The sequence below is a fragment of the Aotus nancymaae genome, unplaced genomic scaffold, assembly GCF_030222135.1.
Source record: "Aotus nancymaae isolate 86718 unplaced genomic scaffold, 86718_ANA_hifiasm-v0.15.2.pri h1tg000029l, whole genome shotgun sequence".
Classification (NCBI taxonomy): Eukaryota; Metazoa; Chordata; class Mammalia; order Primates; family Aotidae; genus Aotus; species Aotus nancymaae.
In genome coordinates this window covers 34,587,093-34,605,692 of record NW_026988442.1, presented here as the reverse complement: position 1 = coordinate 34,605,692, position 18,600 = coordinate 34,587,093, and positions in this window count along the sequence as shown.

Here is an 18,600-nt window from a genome sequence, read left to right as displayed (position 1 = left end):
AAAAGTCTTGCATTAGATCGTACTCAACTGCTAGTTCTAGGTGTTTGCTACGGAGCCAAAACAAAAGTGACACAGTGGTTAAGAATTCAGATTTGCCAGGCAGATAGAGCTTTTAAGTTAAAATTATTCTTAGTTGTGATTAATTCTCTATCTGCATGTCTGATTGTATCCATGACTTCTGTTGAACCCTTTACAACCTTGCTTTGATGATCCAACATGCACAGGGATAGGATTTGGTGTTGTCTAGACATGTCTACAATAGCCTTTATTTGCTTAACACCTACCTGACCTATTTTTGATGGGGAACATACGAGAGTAATGTTCAACTTTTTTTTTTTCAGGATTCCATAAGCTGAATGGCACTCTGGGATCTTATATTTTGCCAGTTAATCAAAACAAGGACTATGCTTGATGAAATTTAAGGTCATCAACTACTGAAGAAGTATATTTTGTTGACAGGCTTATTCTTTCTTAAATAGAACAGAAACTATTGTCAAAGGTAGTTTCCTTAGGTTAGATCAGCACTGGACCCTTGTTCTGCCAAGGCTCACCTATGACTGAGCAAGAGGTTTCAGTGTCTCAAGTCTCCTTGCCCTGTCTTCACTAGAGGACAACAGGACCCTCCTCCTCAGGTTGGTACAGAAAGGTGAATAGGTTCATGTTTTCAAGTACTTAGCATCTAAGACGTGATCAACAAAAGGCAGCCTAAACGCCCTTAGCTGGTTTTTTATTTTTGGTGAATTTCTTTAAGACAAATTTTTACTTAAAAAGTGAGCATTTGTGAGGTAAAATAGTATTTTAAATCAGCTCTTCTTTTACTCCCCCATAGGACCCAAATGCCATCCTACCCACTGCTTGGACAGGGCTTTGTCACCACATTTTAATAGCATTGTCTTTCCAATGCTCGAGAAATGAGAGGTAATTCAGACTGACAACATACATACATGAGGCATGGCCAGAAATGAAGATCTGCAAAAACACTGAGTGATCTGAGAGGGAGGAGGATGAATGAGAGGGCAGAAGACACATGGAGGTAATGGAGAGGAACAAGGTATCCTCCGGAGCTTAATTCCTTCAAAAGAACATTTCTTCCACAGATTCGATGTGGTTTCCAAGCCTCAGAAACATGAGACCCCCGTGACCCAACTGATGCTCATTTTTACTGTCTACATTAATCATATTAACTGGGTAACTGCTGAGTACTCAGTCCACAGACTTAGAAGACTCGGTCATTTGATCCATGAAATAAGCCGTGCCCATAATTCAGCTAATAAAATCACAGAAGTGAAAAGAAAATTGTTCCATTGTCTCTGTGAATTCTGATTCCTGGCTTCAATCTGCATCCTATCAAGCAGTGCTTTTAAACGGAAATACATATCCTCTCGGGGGTGTGCATTGAGAAAATGGGAAGGCTAAGGACACCCATGGTGTGTTAATTACTTAATTCTTTCATCCACTCAACAAACATTTATCAAGTATTTACTCTTTACCAGGTACTGACTAGGCCCTAGGGGTACAGCTATGAAGAAATGAGTCACAGTTCCATTTCTCTTGGTGCTTACAGAATGCTGTGGTGAAATAAACATTAAAACTACAGTCACACAAATCTAGCTGCTTCATACATTTTTACTTAAAGATCTGGTGGTGAAGTCAGTTCAATGGGAATAAACTCAGATGACTATTTTTACATTATACATTTCACTGAAGCAAGCACACTTATTTTATTATATAGAAGCTGAGACACAAATTGCTTTTTAAGATAAAACACAAACCTTAAAGGATCTATCATTACTTTGGGCTAATCTCCACATACTTGGCGAATAGGAGTTTGTTCTTCTTTATTTTTAGAGGCTTGTTAGCAAAAATGTTTACCAAGTATGGGAATAGATGAATCTAGACTATGTTTAGTAAGAAGATCACCAGGGATTGAACTGATTACACGGTCAGTGGACTTTTTCTTATGACACTATCCAGGGTCCCATCTATGATGACATCCCAGTGGACATAACAGCAATATGGTGAATCACTTCCTGTTTAAACATTTTACTTATCAGGTGTTGCTTCTTCCAGGGAAGCATATACTTTAGCCTTTTCCAAAGTAACTTGGGGCTTTTTTCCCTACTCAGTCCCTGGTTCCTCCAAAATGTGCACAGGGATGGGATTTGGTGTTGTCTAGACATACATCTACAATAGTCTTTATTTATTGAACACCTACCTGAACTGTTTTTGATAGGAGAACACACAAAAGTCTGCTGTAGAACTTTTTTTTCAGTGTTCCATAAGCTGAATGACACTTTGGCATCTTATTTTTTGCCAGTGTAATCCCAGACAAGGACTATGCATGATAAAATTTAATGTCATCAAGCATTGAAGAAGTGTATTTGTTGACAGGCTTAATCTCTCTTAAATCACAACAAAAATATTGTCAACAGGCAGTTTTCTTAGGTTAGCATGCAAGTCCCTTATTCCTTTCTGGGACTGTTGTCATAGCAAAAGATATCAGTATTGACCCCACTTGGGACATTGGGGAGACACAGAGGAGAAGAGAAGCAGCAGATTTAATATTTATTCTTTGGCCTATTACGTATACAAAAGATGACTCTTCCACAATATTGCCTCTAAGTCCTCCTGAGACTGGGGCAAATAGAAATGGAAAGAGTAAAATATTATTTGTTTCAGGCCATAAAAAGTCATTCTTTTTCTCCTTCTTTTATATACTTACACATAGTGACAGAATTATCAACCCGTTCCTAACATTAAAGGGGCAGGCACATATTTTTATAAGAAAGTAGGTCAAGTGTGGAATGTCCTTAACTAATGTGTTTCAATCTTATTTTATAAAAACCACACAAAGATGTTGCATTAAAATTTATCTAATATGTCTAAACCCAAATCAATGGATATTAAATTACATGATTTAATCCTATGAAAAAAATCAATTAGGTTTTAACAATAAAATATTAAATTTCAAATAAGTTAAATTTAAATGATAATTATAGTAGTAATGGAATTATTTTAATGGAGGGTGCACTCTTAATTTTTTAAACAAAAGGCCTGGACTATGTAATTTACATATATTCACATCTTTTTCTCTTAAAAATCCCTATATTATGCCTAACTTACATAAGAGAAAATGAAAGCGCACGTAGTAATTTTCCCCAAGATCTCTCAGTTAGTATGTTATAGACCCACAATTAGAGCAGTTCTCTCTGATTTCAGAGCCCATCAATTTCCTTCTCTACTCTGAAATGAATCATGCATTCATTTATTCAACATGTACTCCTGTTTACTATGTGTATTGTAACTGGTAGATGCTGCAAAGAAAGAGTGAGGAGTGCAGTATGGGCTGGATGAAAAGCAGGCATAACCTGCTCTGGAAAGAACAAGTTGTCTTTGCCCACCCAAGTTTCATCTCTCTTGCTGCTAGGTGTTCTCCTTGGAAGGCACCTTTGTTCCATTCTCACTCTACGTGTTTCCAGTAGAGGCATTAAGAACCCCTCATTCTTCAGCTACAAGATCTGCCTATTGAGAAGCCTGTGAGACTAGAGCTGAAACAATGGGCAACCTACCTGAGAGGTTTGCTAAAAATATTAGAAAAGAGGCACTATTTCTTTTGTTGATAAGCTGATAGAATGTAAGCTTGGAGTAATAAATGACCTTCATGTTATGTATAGAGAAAGAGAATGCTACCTGGCAATGAGGTTATCGTTGATGAAAGCAGATCTGAAAGAGAGAGAAAATAACAGTATTTTTTCGATCTAAGCCCATGGATCTAATCCTACCTGAAGCAAGACTTACCCTAGGTATTCCAGTTGTATGACTCAGTATATTCCTTATTTGATTAAATCAGTGGAATTTTCTTGTCATTTACAGCTGTAAGAATTATGTCATTATGAAGACTAATTTTCTTGACCCATCAGATTTGAAACAAATGTAGCTATTTTAAAAATTAAAAATTGACTTCAAAAAATCTATCTTCAAAGATATTAAGGGAACACTTTAAATACATATACTTTTCAAAAAATATGTAAAGAGCCAGGCTATATATTAAAGAGTTTCTAGGTGCTAGATTCTGTAATGGGGAATCATTTTTCCTTTAGTTTACTACAATCAAGTTCTTTTCCTCCTATGTGCAGCTACTTATGTTACTCTTTTAAAAAAAAGTGGGCTATTAATATAAACACAACTGTGTAAGTAAAGAGGTTCTGTAAATAGTACATTAATTATTTTGCTAACTTTGGTGTCTCCCTAATGTTCTCTGTTATATAAATCATAATAATGATTTTGACTGTGACTTCTATGCAGAAAATAATGTAGAACACGGGTAACCTTCTGGTGAAATTGATTAGTGTGGACTACCACATTGGATGATTAATATACTTTAACAGAATTTATTCATATTACCTGTCCGTATCTATTAAATTAAAGAAATACTTTCCAAAGTTTCCCTTTTAGTCTTGCTGTGGTCATGAGAATTACAAGTCCAGGAAAATTAAAACACAAAGATTTGCATGCAAGAGAGTGAAAGAAGTCAACAAATAAAAACATAAATAAAACATGTCTCTAAGGTAATTTACCTATCAGGGATGCCCCAGAAACATTAAATCAGTTTTTCATGGCTATATAAATTCATACAGTGTTGATGCTAACCCTGAGGTCAGCCAAACTCATCATAATAATAAAGGTAAGTGACCATCTGAGATTTACAAGATTTATCCTGGGAGGGACAGAGATGATGAGGCAAAAAGAGACTTGAGCCAAGCCTCACATTCGTTAAAGACCTTACATTGTTAAAGTTTACCTTGCTAATGTAAAAGATTATAGACTTAATCAGAGAAATATTGACAAAATTGAAAGAAGACAACATTTAACATCAAACTTGGTTTCCCAAACTTAACCAAAACAACAGGTATTACAATCATATGTGTTTTGTTTTTTAATTCAAAGTCTGATCATTGCTTTGTATATGGCACACTTACATTGCATTGTGAAGCCTTTGTTAAAAACATTAATTCATTAAAAGTAAGCATTAAACTGTATCACAATTTTTATACTTCTGATTGAGAATTTATTGTGATGTTTAAAAAAATAAAATGGTCAAAAGATGGAAATGGCTTAGGCTTTTATCACTCTGAGATGCCCTGATATTTGGAAAACATTTCTAGAAAACAGGACATTTGTTCACCTCCCTGACTTTCATTTGTCCAGAGTGCTCGATCCTAACCTTCGTAACTTATGTCTTAATCCCCTGTTCTGGCTCCGAGACGATTTTGGGATTTTATGTGCTTTCACTGGACTCAGGATCTTGGCTCTCCTTTATGCTTTCTTGCTTTATTTTTTTCACCGTTTTATCGCTTTTTATTTTCTAAGGCACATGGTTTCCGCTGTATAGCTAAAGCGTACAAAACCCTTCTTTCTGCCCCTGAAGCTTGGCCAACCCTAGTTTTCCATGAAGGAGTGTGGCACACTCACTTCTTGAATTTCTATGGAGAGGACAATAATTGGAAAGTCCTACATTTAAATCTCCCTGACCGGGAGGATATAAATTTACTTTTGTATTCTAGGTATTGTTTTTAGACATTGATATCTTTGGTCCCTTTTGTAGGCACTCCTGACATATAATGATATAGATCAATTCTCACATAATAAAAATCAAGGTCAGAAAAACCAGTGTTTTTATTCCTTGAAGTCTTGAAATAAATAATGAAGATATAACAAGCTGTTTGGCCCTGTAGTAACAAGACCGAGAGTAGGCTTACCCAGACCTGAGTCCCTTATGATGGCTTAGGAAAGACGGAGTTAATTTCGGTTTGTTATTCATCACAGCACCTTGCACTGATTTCCAAGAAAAACTTTGTGATTTACCTTATTATTTATTTTTTGGCATAGACAGGCTTGGAGAAAGGCTTCAGGCAAATTAAAATATGAAAAAGGAATTTGTAGGAAATAAACTGGCATCCAAAAACATAGGTAAAACACGACTCCAGGGGAAATTACTTATCAGAAATTCACTAGAGGTGTAAAATCAACCCTTTCAGATAAATGTTTGTGATTGTAAGCCACTAAAATTATAGGGTTGTTATTCATTGTTATCACAGAAAATGTTGACTCATAGATAAGCATAAAGAAAGGAAATAGAGAAAGGATTTCACACATATAGGTGGGGAGATAACCAGAGGAAGAAAACCAGGACAGAGGGATATCAGAAACCACAGGCACAGTACATTTCAGAAAGGAACTTGGTGGCTCCTTCAGAGGTTTTCTTTTTTTTTGACTAAAAAAGAGTTCACCTTAACTGAAGAAAGAATGGACACCTACCTAGCCAGTTGACTCAGCTGTGTTAAGGCTGATGCTCATCTAGAAAGTCACAAGGTAAAGGATTATAAAACAAAATAAATTCTAGACAAATCAGCCTAGGATAATTTACATTATGCTGAGAGTGGAGTCAAAGAGAAAGATATGTGGTGTTATTTTATGTGTGTTCAATTAGAAAAAAAAGCACATTAAAGTCACTTTACATGTATATATATATATTTTTGCATATGCTTGTATGGGTCATGGAGAAAGATATGGAAGAACATACATGTAAGGCTCTTCACATGGTTTAAGTTTGGAAGAGGTAGGAAAGGAAAGGGAAGGAGGGGAATACAAGAAAGAAACTGGCAAAATGATGCACTATGCTCTGTGTGCTAAGTGAAAATGCCATACAGACTAAAAATCTGAAAAACAAAAATCTGAAATTAGGCTGGTGGTGATTCACACCTGTAATCCCACAGTTTGGGAGGTTGAGGCAATTGGATCACTTGAGGTCAGGAGTTCAAGACCAGCCTGGCTAACATGGTGAAACCCCATCTGCACTAAAACTACACACACACACACACACACACACACACACACGCACACACACAAAATTAGCTGGGCGTGGTGGCATGTGCTTTAGTCCCAACTACTCATGAGGTGGAGGCATGAGAACTGCTTGAACCTGGGAGGTGGAGGTTGTAGTCAGCCAAAATTGCACCACCGAACTCCAGCCTGGGCAACAGAGCGAGACCCTGTCTCCAAAAAAAAAAAAAAAGAAAAGGAAAAAGAAAAAGAAAGAAAGAAATATGAAATTAAATACAGGATGGTATTGCTTATCTTGGATTCTGTTGTTGGTTTGTTTCGTTTAGAGGGCTTTAGAGCAGAGGTGGAAAGAAAAGCTGGATTTCCCAGTGTCAATGTACGATAGGAGGTGAGCTCCTAGAGCATCAAGCTTTTTGAAGCTTGTAAAGCTGAAAGGTGAGAGGGCAGCCACTGAAAGGAGAGCAGGGCTGGAAAAGACAAAATGGTGCTGATTCTGCTCTGTTTGCCCCTATCCGAGTTCCACTGTGCCTTCTCTGCCACTCTCTGTCCAGATAACTGCCTCCTACTGCCTTGCTCCAGCCAGTCTGTCCTCTGATGTTCCGTAGTGACCAACCAGTAGGTGAAGTCAAACGAAATTCAAAGATCCAAAGAAGAAAGAGGTCAGGGTATCGATGCCCCACTGTTTTCTCCCTGCCTGTTTGGTTTGAGCAGTGGTTGCATTTGTCTATGGCTACACTTCTTGCCTTGCACTGCCTCTTCCATCATTCCAGTTCTTCCCAGGTTCCAGGAATCTTCTTCCTTTTCTCCCTCCGATTCATATCAAGTCACCCACTGTCATTAATCCCAGAGTGTCATGAACCCCTACTGGTTCTTTAAATATGTTGAACACTCCATTGTTTCCTGTGAGGGGTGTAGGTAGCAATGCAAAATATTCTTTTGTTGTTGTTTTAATTATGGTAAAAAGAAAATACCAGGACTTGCTTTTTAGGATCAAATACAGAGGTGGGTGGAAGGTTAGTTTATACACTCTGTTATGTCAGATCACATACAAAGTGTTAACAGAGCTAGGATGTGGCAAACTGAGATATTCAAACCCCAAATGTCACAGTAAATCAGGGGTGTAAATGGATATGGGCAGTGAACAGCTGTCTATTCTTGTAGTGAATGAGAATGGGCCACACGGCAGTTCATTGTTAGCAATACATGGTTGGACTTCCCATCATGGAAGCAGGGCCCTGGACGGCATCCCATAGGTCATCTTGACTGTTCCACTGCAGTATTTCTGCCGGGGCTTCCCTCCACAGGCTGAGAAAATAAACCACCAACCTCATAAGGGATTTAGACAAAATATTGAAATGCACAGTGATTCCATAAGGATCTGAATCTGAATCTGGGGGCTCATGCTCAGAATGACTTTTTCAGGGAGATGACAAGTTCTTCCCTGAGACTTATTAAAGTAAAAGTTATGGGATGGTGAGGGGTATGTTGACAGTAATAACATGGAAAAGAAAAGTTGTGACAGAGATCATTATCGTTCCATTTGCTTAATGATGGACTGCCTCAGCATGGGCCCAAGTCCAGGAAATACAAAATTCCATGGTCTTTACCATCACTTTATACTTCTAGACACATTATATATTTATGACTATATACACACATTTATGTATAATATATACATGTGTTACACATATAATGTGTAATATATATGTCTGTGTTAAATATGCAATGTATAATATATGCATAATGTGTTGCATATATAATGCATAATACATATTGTGTATTAAGTATACATATTATACATGTGTTATATATGTATGATCCAAGCGTTCCATGTATAATGTATAATATATATTATATTATACATAATATGTATATGTTACATACATATATCATAATGTATTATATATTACATATAATTATACATACATATATTATACATTATACATGGAACACATATATACACATTATGTATTACATAGAATGCATGTATTATACATTATACATCATATATATGTATATATTATACATGATACATGTATTCTACATGTACAGTGTACATATGCATGTATAATATACATGTATAATGTATAATATATATACACATATAAATCATATCTATTTACTGATTTCAACATTTATTGAGCATCTATTCTGTATGAAATACACTTCTCTATCTATTGGTACAGGCAACACCCATGGCATAGAGTAGCCGTTTAACAAACACCAGTTTCCTTGCTTCATTTGCATTTTTCATTGCTAATTTGAGCAAGGGGGAGACTGTGGGAGAACTCTATGCTGTTTCCATAACATCAGCTTTTCTCCATGTCATCCCACCTTCTGAAATCTGTGAAATCTGGTGAAAGGGAAAGGAGGCAAGAACAGAAAATGCAAGCTTTATTTTTGTAAGCCTGATGCAGCTACCTCATTGGTTAGAACTTAATATATTTCTCTGCTAGAGGAGCGGCTTTTTATTGACAATGTTGGCTAAGCTATTGAATACTCATGCCAACATAGATAGGCTCTGGACAAGGACTCGTACATGCATTATGCCATTAGCTGATTTCAGGCACAATTTGGAAGGTAGGATGATGAACCAGCCATGTAATTATGATTATATGCTTCATTAATTCCAAGTGTCATTTATCCTGTGTTGTCTAACATATAAAATAAGTTAAGTGGACTCCCTTCTACTCTACCAATCTTCCATCTCCCTCTGCCAGTGTATATAAACTCCTTGCTGAAATGTTTAATATGAATTTTTTATTCAGTATAACTCCAAGTGACTGACAGTCCCCAAATGTCAGATCTTTGCTGAAAGAAGCATATCTGAGGATCTCTGAAGGCTAATTAATGCTTGAGTCGCACTGTGCTCTGAGAGAAGGCACAGAATGACTTAATAAGAGATGAAGAGAGTACTGAAAATTATTGTAATGGAACAAAGAGAACTCTTTTCAAAATTTTCTTTTCTAAAGTAAAATAAAATAAAATCCAGACTTAGAAACTAAAACAATTCACAGCTTGGAAGAAGAGCGCAATACACAATTCAATGTCTCTTGACCATCAGTGATATCACAAAACAGATATACATATACAATACATTGCTGCTGAATGCACGAGGTGCACACCTCACATAGTTTCTGCTGAAGGCTTAAAGGGGCTTCTCCTAAATCCAAATGCCTGTTATCAAGCTAAATTATTACTTGAAAATGATTAAATATCTAAGGAAGGTCCAAAGGAAAATAAACAAAAGAGCCATATTCAACCTCTAAAAGATTCTGCAGAGAAAATCAGGAGTAAAAGCAACGCACACGAAACATAGAACTGGTCTGTATTTCAGTAAAGATGCTATTTGTAGACATCCTATGCTGCTAGATAAAAATCCCCTAACAGGAAATATATTGCCACACATCTTACTCTGTTAGTATGTCCAGTTAGTCAAAGTAACAATTTGTTAGTTTGAACTAATTTTATTTCAGCTAAATGCAAGAAGTTTCTGTTTTATTAAATATTTTCAATAAGTGAGGATAGGGTGCCAGACCCCAAGGAAGGGACCTAAATGAGCCACTGGTAGGTCTGCAATTAACGAGCCTGGAGAACACACCAGCCATCCCTTTTGTGTCTGTTGACGGCAAATGATGCACATGGTCTTGCCCGTGCTTTTAATACCCTCTCTGGGAACAATTTTACTCTTTCTGTGGACCTGGTTGGGGGAGATTATCAGGGAAGCTTGTGAAAATTTGTGGGCTCATGGTCTGGAAGAAAGCAATTCTTGGACCATGCTCTTTCAAAAAAAAAAAAAAAGTTAATCTTCTTGTGAGAAATTATTTTTATTTTGCAGTAATTGACACTCATTTTATGTGCCTTTTCGTATATTTTCTTCATGTACCTAACATAGCAGGATGCATTTGATAAAAGCAGCTTCTACCAACCTGATGTGAAATGAGTGAAATCTCTGCAGATTTTCATCACCAAAACCTTCCTTCACTTTGTTTCTGTGGCTTTTTATTGTTCTCTTCTTTGCATTATTCCTCTCTTTTATTCGTAATAGACTGCAAACATGCTGAAGTTGGGAAGTACATCTGCTTATTCCCCATTGCATTCTCAATGCTTGAGTTACATCACACAGAAGCAATCTCAACAAATGTTTGTTGAATGAAGAGATGCATCAGGCATTTTGCATTACAATTATTTGTTTCAGTATTTCCTTGCCCCATCCCCAACTGTTTATTTTTGAGTTTGGGAGCTATATCTAATTTTTCCTTCGTCTTTCTAAAATAAAGTTAGTATTTGTGCTTAAAGTTTTTTATTTGCTCATTTACATTAAGAATATTATCTGCTGCCAATAAATAAATGATTTTGTCCACCATTTATTGTGTTTCTGCTTCAATTCCACTGTATCCCACAATGATATTGAAACTTCTGCTTTCTTTACTTGTACAATAAACTGGCATTTCTTTGCCTATCATTTTGCTTAAAACCTTTTGGAGGGGCCAGGCATGGTGGCTCACGCCTGTAATCCCAGCACTTTGGGAGGCTGAGGCGGGTGGATCACGAGGTCAAGAGATCGAGACCATCCTGGTCAATATGGTGAAACTCCGTCTCTACTAAAAATATTTAAAAAATTAGCTGGGTATAGTGGCGCGTGCCTGTAATCCCTGCTACTCAGGAGGCTGAGGCAGGAGAATTGCCTGAACCCAGGAGGCGGAGGTTGTGGTGAGCCGAGATCGCGCCATTGCACTCCAGCCTGGGTAACAAGAGCGAAACTCCTTCTCAAAAAAAAAAACCTTTTGGAATCATTTCATGTTTCTTATAAACATTCTGTAGTGTAGATATTTTTAATAAAAATATTTATTACTAATTTATTATTATAGTATGTAAATTTGGTCATTGTCATCTAGTTTTACATTTTCTTACTATTGCCATTCCTTCAACTTCATGTCTGAGTTTTTGATGTTATTTACAACAGACTTATTAGATTCTATCAATAGCATCATAAACATTTACATACACTGACAAGTACACAAATCTGCATTTCAACCTTTATTTCATCCTTAGTAATAATACTGTGATATCCTACATTTAGACCAACTCTTTTATTCAGGGAGTTTATTTTCTTCTGTTGCATACCCTCCTTAGCACAGATTATCATCATCTAGTTTTTGCCATCCTAAACGTTCTCATTCAAAAGTAATTTTTAATACATGCTTCTACTCTTGTGTCTAGTTTTATAAAATTATGTGTTATCAATGCCATGCTTGACTGATTTCAGTGTTTGCCTTTCATATTTTTATGCCATTATCTCTCTGATCCCAAGCTCTTAATTTTGCTGTCTTACTCAGTAAGTGAGGTACATATTCACCTATCATTATTTTTCTTTTTACTAAAATGCTACATTTCCTGAGCCCTTACTGGCTTCTTGTTGTGTAACTTTAAGTGTTGTAGTGATAATTCTGAAGCCAGTCTGTTTTCTTTTGCTTTATTACGTCACTTTTTCTTTTCCTCGTTTCCTTCAAATATTATTGAAGGATATTTTTACCTCTGTCATATAATTAAAAAATTATGACCACATGTACATCCTGTAGTTCTCTTTTCTGATTTTGCTGAGCAAGCAGTGTACTTTCTGAGTTATCCTTTCTATATTTTGCTAAACTCAAGAAGATTGTTGTGGTTGTTGTCGTTATAAGTAGATGTAATAGTTTTCTGAGCTTTTTCTTAGTTCTGCTTTGGTCTCTTCATTTGGAACTCTGATCACAGATCTCCTTCATCTTCATTCTGTGTATTTCATGTTAATCACCTTTCCCTTGTCTAAACTCTTAGAAAACATTTTACATCTGTCCTTTGCAGCAAAGATGCATTTTACCTGAAGATGGGATTTTGCTTCTCATTGTCTCCAATTTGGATCACAGTTGTGACTTTCCATTTTTAATTACCTCAAATCATTCTTAATCTTGCCCACCCCTTCTAATATAAATGAACTGCTCAACCACCCTTTGATCTTAGGACTTCCTGCCTCCATTTCAGAGAATGCCTTTTTGCATTTTATTGAGGACAATAAACACATTCATGTGAATTTATGCTGGTTCCTGCACAAATAATTCCTGGAGATCTAGGGTTTATATATTTCAAGGTCATTTTCCCTTTTTAGAGTTTATGCAGATTTCTTTTCCTAGCCACACTCAGTTAGTTTTCCTCTCTATTTTCACTTGAATGAACTGAGAACTCTCAGAAGTGAGCTGGGGCTGGTCTTTGACTCAGCTCTTCAGCCACTTCAGAATAGCCCCATTAGGCTATTTCAGAGGTCAAGAGAGACCCAGACCATTTCCATTTTTCAGGCACCTTATATATTTAAAAGTAACAAAAAAAATTACACACAATATTACAGTTGTGGTATATTTAAAATGTTTAGATGTAACAAATTACTGTTCTTTAATATACACACATATAAAAGTAACCATATGTATAATCTCATTTTAAAAATACATATAAATAAGAGATTCTGTCTGCGGTTTACAGAAATATTCTTTCTCACATTCTTCAGTGATAGATCTTTGGTGAGATTTCTTTTTCAAATACACAGTTTGAGATACATTAATGTACATAGCCTTTAACCCACTGCATACATTTTTAGTGTTCATTCTTTCACTATGTCTTGTACTCTTTGAAACAAACAAAATACTATCTTGCTTTCCTGTTCAAGTTCTGAACCAACTGAGAAATCAGAAAAGAGTCAGCAGGTAGAGAACAAAACCCAACTTCTGTTATTGAAAACATCCTGGCTGGATGATGTAGCTTTTCGTGAAATCTAAAATGAGTTTACTGATGCTCCATTCTCAAGTTGAAACTTGAATCAATAGTACATACCAACTTCTCTTCTGTCAGCTTCTAGCTTTCTGAGTGAAGAGGACGGAGGATGAGATTGCATCCCTACACTCATGGCCCTGTTAGATGAGCTCCAACCAACCAAGAACAGAAACTACTGATTTCCACACATCACCTATGTTATCGTCCTTTTTTCCATGAGTAAGAGGAAATGGACAAGTAAGAGATCAGGAATCCTTTATAAATAGAGGAATGGAGAAATATGATTATCCTTAAATATGAAAACTTCCTCTCCTCCCAGTGCTTAAATCTCTGATTATCTGAATGAATAAAGTTCTTAAAGAAAAAAAAAAAGCTATTATATCCAGCACACTGTGTCTAACAAGCATCCTGTTATTAACATAGTCAGGGCACCTGCACTTCTGACAGATCCCCACCCCAACCAGAGACAACATGCTCACTCTCTCTGCTCTATTGGCTCTTGTGAGCTACTATCTCTAAACAAAAATAGAAAGGGAGAGGGCTATAAAATTGCCTCAAATTCTGCTTTTCTGCAACTGAACCCATGTCCCAGAACTTAAATGCAAGGAAAGACTGCCTAGTACCCACCTGAATTAGTTCCTTCTCACTGCTAATAAAGATATGCCTACTTCTGGGTAATTTATAAAGGAAAGACGTTTAATTGACTTACAGTTCCACATGGCTGGGGAAGCCTCAGAAAACTTACAATCATGGCAGAAGAGGAAGCAAACACATTTTTCTTCACATGGCAGTAGGAGAGAGAATGAGAATGAGCAAAGGGGGAAGCCCCTTATAAAACCATCAGATCTCTTGAGAACTCTCACTATCATGAGAACAGCAGCCTGAGAGTAACAGGCCCCATGATTCAATTACTTTCCACTGGGTCCCTCCCACAACACATGGGGATTATGGCAATTACAATTCAAGATGAGATTTGGGTGGGGACACAGCCAAACCATATCACCACCTACCAGTCCTATTACATGTACCTAAATGTCCCTGTGGTTAACTTTCTCTCAGAGCCTGGCAATGGATTATCTGTTTGATTATTATTATTTTTTATCTGTTTGATTATTATCATTTTTTGTTGGCAATGCCAGTCTCATTCATTTATTATCTCTTCATAGCTATTTAATGAAAATGTTGTTGCCTCTGCTAAATTTGATGCCAACTTAAGTGGTAACCTATGTTTGTGGAATTTATGGCACATGAGAGTTGCAAATTGTTTTCCAGTTTTAGAGTGATACAGTTTTCATTGTTCTTTGAGAGGGATACATTGAAAGACCATACCCAATTGAATCAAGAATGCTGACTTGGTTAAAATGCAACATACACACAAAAAAACAACCAAGAACAACAACAAAAACCCCTTTGGTTTGGAGGCACACATATTTTTCAGATTCTAATTTTTTGCCTGATTTTCAGAAATTGAATGCATTGAAATCAAGCAGCTTACACTCAGAAAAAAATGGTAACTAATGATGGTAGGTAGATAGTGAAATATTGATTACTAGTTGGAAGCAAATCCACACACCGAGTTCACAAAATTGTGCTCTGCTTATGCAGGAAAACTAAGGAATAAGGCCAGAGTGCACAGCTGTCATCTGCAGTCCAGGCAAAATGGCACAGATGCCATCTTTCATCAGCTAATTGGAGACAGTATGTCATGCTCTTTATGATTTATCCCCACTGACAGCTTAAAAAGAATGATGACAATTACATAAAAATTAAATAATTTGTTCCTGAATGACTTTTGGGTAAACAATAAAATTAAGGCAGAAATGAAACAATTCTTTGAAATAAATAAAAACAGAGACAAAAATACTTAAATCTCTGGGATACAGTAAAAGCAGTGTTGGTGGAAAGTTTGTAGTGCTAAATGCCTACCTCAAATAGTTAGAAAGTTCTCAAATTATTGTACATCACATGTAGAGGAACTAGGAAAATGAGAACAAACTTACTGTAAAGCTAGTAGAAGCAAAGAAATAACTAAAGTCAGAGCTGAACTGAATGAAACTGAGACCAAAAACTCCACACAAAGAATCGGTGACACTAAATGTTGGTTCTTCAAAAGGATAAACTAGGGTGATAGATCACTAGCTAGATTAACAAAGAAGAAAAGAGAGAGATCCAAAAAAGCACAATAGAAATGACACAGGTTACATTACAAACAATCCCACTGAAATACAAAATATCCTCAGAGACTATTATGAATACCTCTATGCACAAAAACTAGAAAATCTAGAGAAAATAGATACATTCCTGGAAACACACAATCTTCCAACATTGAACCAGTAAGGAACTGAAACCCTGAAGAGATCAGTATGAGTTCTGAAATTGAATAGTAATTAAAAAAAAAAAATCTACCAACTGAAAAAGCCCCAGACCAAATGGATTCACAGCCAGATTCTATTACATGTACAAAGATGAGCTGGCACCAATTCTATAGAAAATATTAAAAAATCCTGGAGGAACTCTTCCCTAACTCATTCTACAAAGCTATTATTGCCTGAATACAAAAACCTAGCAAAGACACAGTGAGAAAAAGGAAACTACAGGCCAATATCCTTGATGACTATAGATGCAAAAATTCTCAACAAAATACTAGGAAACTGAATCTAGCAGTATATCAAAAAGTTAATTCACCATGGTCAAGTAGGTTTCATTCCTGGGATGCAAGGTTGGTTCAACATCTGCAAATCAATAAACATTATTAACCAAAAAACATAGAATTTCTATGATCCTCTCAATAGACTTTGACAAAGCTTTCAATAAAATGCAATATTCTCTCAGATAAAAAACCTACAACACCTCCAACAAACTAAGTGTGAAAGAAACATACCTCAAAATAACAAGAGTTATCTATGCTTAACATCTTACTGAATGTGAAAAAGCTGGAAGCATTCCCCTTGAGATCTGGAACAAAACAAGGTTGCTGCTCTCACCATTCCTCTTCTATATAACACTGGAAGTAGTAGCCAGAGCATTCAAGTAACAGAAAAAAACAAAAGATATCTAAATATATAAAAAATAACTCCAACTATCTGTCTTCATGATTGATATATCTATACCTAGAAAACCCTAAAGATACTTCCATAGGCTCCTGGAACTGATAAACACACTTCAGTAAAGTCTCAAAATACAAAAACAATGTACAAAAATCAGTAAGATTTCTATATGCCAATAAAGTTCAAGCTGGGAGTAAAAATCAAGAACACGATCCCATTTACAATAGCCACAAAATGAATAAAATACCTAAGAACACATCTAACCAAGGAGGTGAAAGATCTTTACAAGGATAACTACAAATCACTGCTAAAAGAAATCATTCATAACACAAGCAAATGGAGAATATTCCATGCTCATAAATTGAAATAATTAATATTGTTGAAATGGCCATACTGCCTAAAGCAATGTACAGATTCCAATCCATTTCTATCAAACTACCAATGTCATTTTTCACAGAATTAGAAAAACTATTCTACAATTCTTATGAAATGTAAAAGAGTCTGAGTAGTCAGGCAATCCTAAGCAAAAACACAACAAAGCAAACAAAACAACAGTGAAAAAAAAAAAAAGAAAAAAAAAACAAAGCTGAAGGCATCAGGTTACCTGACTTTGAATTATGCTATAAGGCTATAGTAACCAAAACAGCATGGTACTGGTACAAAAACAGACACATAGAAATATGGAACGGAATAGAGTACCCAGAAATAAAGCTGCACACCTACAGCAATCTGATCTTTAACAAAGTTGACAAAAATAAGCAATGGGAAAATGACTTCTTATTCAACAAATGGTGCTGGGATAACTGGCTAGCCATATGCAGAAGAATAAAAGTGGACCATTATATTTAACCATGAATACAGATCAACACACCACAGGTTAAAGATTTAAATAGAAGACCTCAAACTATAAGAATCCTAAAAGAAAATTTAAGATATACTATTCTGGAAAGAATTTATGGCTACATCCTCAAAAGCAATTGCAACAAAAACAAAAATTTACAAGTGACATCTAATTAACTAAAGAGCTTCCGCATGGCAAAAGAAGCTATTACAGAGTAAACAGATAACCTATAGAATTGGAGAAAATATTCATGAACTATGAAACTGACAAAGATCTAATGTTCAGAATCTGTAAGGAACATAATTCAAAAAGCAAAAGACAAATAACTTCATTAAAAAGTGGGCAAAAATCAGTTATTTCCCAAAAGAAGACATACACAAGGCCAATAAATGTGAAAAAATGATCCACATTACTAATCATCAGAAAATGCAAATCAAAACCACAATGAGGTATCATACCAGTCAGAACTGATTTTTTTTAAGAAGTAAAAACAAAACAAACAAAACAACAAAAAAAAAACACAAATGCTGGAGAGACTGTGGTGAAAAGGGATTGCTTATACACTGTTCGTGGGAATGTAAAATTAGTTTAACCACTATAGAAAGCAGTTTGATCTGTGGGTTGGACACATCTATGTGAAAAGCATGGTTGCCCAGGCAGGGCAGCACAGTCACTCACAGCCTCCTTGGCTGTGGTTAGGAGTTCCTCTTTCCCCATATGGTTCCCAGATAGCCAGTTGCACCATGCCTCCAACCACAGCTGTTTCTAGTCAGCCATATTGGCACTTTATCCCTTGTGAGCCCATGCCACCAGGGACATGTGTCCCAAGCAGAGAGCTGTGCAGATTCTCAGCAGCCACTTGGCTGGAGACTGCCTAAGACTATCAAGTTCCCAGGGGCAGGGGTATCCATAATTATTGTGACTGCCTGCTGCCTAAAACAATTGAGCTTCCCAAGAAAGGGGCAGTCACCATCACTGCAGCTCCAGTCTGCTGTTTTTCCCCTGCCAGTGCTGGTGAGACTGAATGGTTAGGGCCCAGGAAGAATTTCCAACAGCATATCATAGCAG